The following is a 2933-nucleotide window of genomic DNA, read 5'->3' on the forward strand; positions in this document are numbered from 1 at the left end:
TCAAATCAATGATTTTTCCAGTAGTCATGTATGGATGTGAGAATTGGACCATAAAGAAGACTGAGCACCGAGGAATTGATGCTTTCCAACTGTAGTACTGGAGAAGACTCTTGAGAGTCCCTAGGACAGCAAGGAGATCAAACCAGTCCATCCTAAAGGAAATCAATCCTGAATATTCATCAGAAGGACTGATGTTGAAGCTCTAGTACTTTGACCACCTGATACAAAGAGCTGACTCATTGGAAAAGACATTGATGCAGGGAAAGATTGAAGGCAGGAGGAAAAGGGGATGACTGAGGATGAAATGAGTTGGATGGCATCACGGACTCAATGGACATGGGTTTGAGCAAACTCTGGGAGACAGTGAAGGACAGGGGAGCCTGGCGTACTATAGTCCATGGGGTCGCAAAGAGTCAGACATCTGACTTAGCGACTGAACAACAACACTTATCAGTAAGAAGGGAACATCATTCCCATGGTTGACCATTTTGTAACAAATGAGTGCTGGCTTTTTCTGAAAATATCTCATTAAAAAAACACTTTTCTCAGGAATTCCCTGGTGGTCCAATGGTTAAGACTTCGTGCTCGCAATGCAGAGGGTCTGGTTCCATTCCTGGTCAGAGAACTAGATTCCACGTACCGCAAATAAAACCTGGAGCAGCCAAATAAAGAAATAAATATATAAAATTTTTTTTTCTCAAGTGGTAATAATAGGGGCTTTGGATTTAGGTACCCAAGTAGGAATCCTAGGTCTATTGCTTAGGATTGTTTGATCCGAGGTTAAGTCATTTAACTTCCCTCCAACTTAGTTTCCTTATGTTTGAAATGTGCTTAGTCACACCTACCCCACTGGGTTGGATTACTGTAAAACCCTTAGCAAAGTGCCTGATTCAGAGTGAGGGCTTATTGAACTATAGCAATCATCACTGATGTCCACTAGACCAGTGTAAGAGATGTGTAAGTAATTCTCTCTCACATTCCGCTCCCTGGAAAACAGATGGTTCTTAACAGAGGCAGGAAAGAGACATTAGCTCTTTAAGTATCACTGGTTATGTTTTGACTGGGTCAGGGGAAAGGAAGGCAAAAGTGGGCAGGATTCAGCCCTAGAAGGGCCCTTGCTGCCTAAGCCAGGGAGGGAGGGATTCTCTTCAGGTGAGAAGGAGTGAGAGAACTCATTTGCTTGTTGTTGTTTTGTTGCATAAGTTGTGCCTGACTATTTTGTGACCCCATGGACTGTAACCCACCAGGCTCCTCTGTCCATGGGATTTCCTGTGTTGCAAGTGAATTCTTTACCAACTGAGCCACCAGGGATATTATCAGGGAATATTATAGTGAAGTGAAGTTGCTCAGTCGTGTCCGACTCTTTGCGACCCCATGGCCTGTAGCTTACCAGGCTTCTTGGTCCATGGACTGTAACCCACCAGGCTCCTCTGTCCATGGGATTTCCCAGGCAAGAATACTGGAGTGGGGTGCCACTTTCTTCTCCAGGGGATCTTACCGACCCGGGGATCGAACCTGCATCTCCTGTACAAACACATCTCCTCCCAAGCTGCCTTGGCTCTATAAAGCTTTAAGGATAGTTACTACGAGCATTGCACTGGCCAGCAGGCTCAAAACCCCCTTGACATGGAGCAAATTTGTTCATATTTCTTGGAAAGATAAGGCTTAAGAGACAAAAGTTGTGCATCACTTTGTGCCTGTTATTCACTGACAATAACAGAGCCAATGTTGGTAGGATAAGGGGGCCCCATGCAATAAGGGAAGAAGGAAGAAGAGTGGCTGGCCCAGACCCACTTCTAGAGTTTACCCATAAATCTGCCTCATAGCTACAGGCAGCCTGATATGACAGAAAGAGTGCAAACAGAGGCTAGAAAACCCAGGTTTGAGTCTGCAAGGGCTATAGTTTGAGTATTCATGTTTTACTACAAACAAGCACCAGAGAATCAATGGTTTTTCCCTTAGGATGTAGGAAGGACCACCGGAGAGAATGGGAAAGAAAACATTTTGAATACTTCATGCAAACATTTTAATTTTTATTAAAAAATAAAAAATCATTATTCACTGAGTGCAAGCTACCTCTGTTTGGTGAATAAAAGTGATTTCCTTCCTTTGGAGCCCCTGTGCTCACACATCTGCTTTTGACTTTCCCTGTAATATTCCCTTGGAGAAGGAAATGGTAACCCACTCCAGTATTCTTGCCTGGAAAATACCATGGACCAAGAAGCCTGGTAAGCTACAGGCCATGGGGTAGCAAAGAGTGGGACACGACTGAGCAACTTCACTTCACTATAATATTCCCTGATAATATCCCTGGTGGCTCAGTTGGTAAAGAATTCACTTGCAACACAGGAGACCTGGGTCCGATCCCTGGGTCAGGAAGATTCCCTGTAGGAGGAAATGGCCATCCACTCCAGTCTTCTTGTCTGGGAAATCCCATGGGCAGAGGAGCCTGGCGGCCTACAGTCCATGGTGTCACAAAGAATCGGACACAACTGAGCCACTAAACAACATAAACCACAAAGTATTCCTCATATCACTACAGATACCCTGGGTCATGCTGCTGCTGCTGCTAAGTCACTTCAGTCGTGTCCGACTCTTAGCGACCCCATGGACTGCAGCCTACCAGACTCCTCCGTCCATGGGATTTTCTAGGCAAGAGTACTGGAGTGGGGTGCCATTGCCTTCTCCACCCTGGGTCATGGGCAATCCCAAAACACTACTGAGGGTCAACCTTTATGCATTTTCTAAACTTTTAAATTATTTATTTTCATCTGGCTGTACTGAGTCTTAGTTGTGGCAAGCTGGATCTAGTTCCCTGACTAGGGGTGCAACCCAGGCTCCCCTGTGTTGGGAGCACAGAGTCTTAACCACTGGACCTCCAGGGAAGCCCCAACCTTTATGCCTTTAAATGTCAGGACAATGTCACCAATTTC

Source organism: Bos indicus x Bos taurus, chromosome 21, assembly GCF_003369695.1.
Source record: "Bos indicus x Bos taurus breed Angus x Brahman F1 hybrid chromosome 21, Bos_hybrid_MaternalHap_v2.0, whole genome shotgun sequence".
In the NCBI taxonomy this organism is placed as follows: domain Eukaryota; kingdom Metazoa; phylum Chordata; class Mammalia; order Artiodactyla; family Bovidae; genus Bos; species Bos indicus x Bos taurus.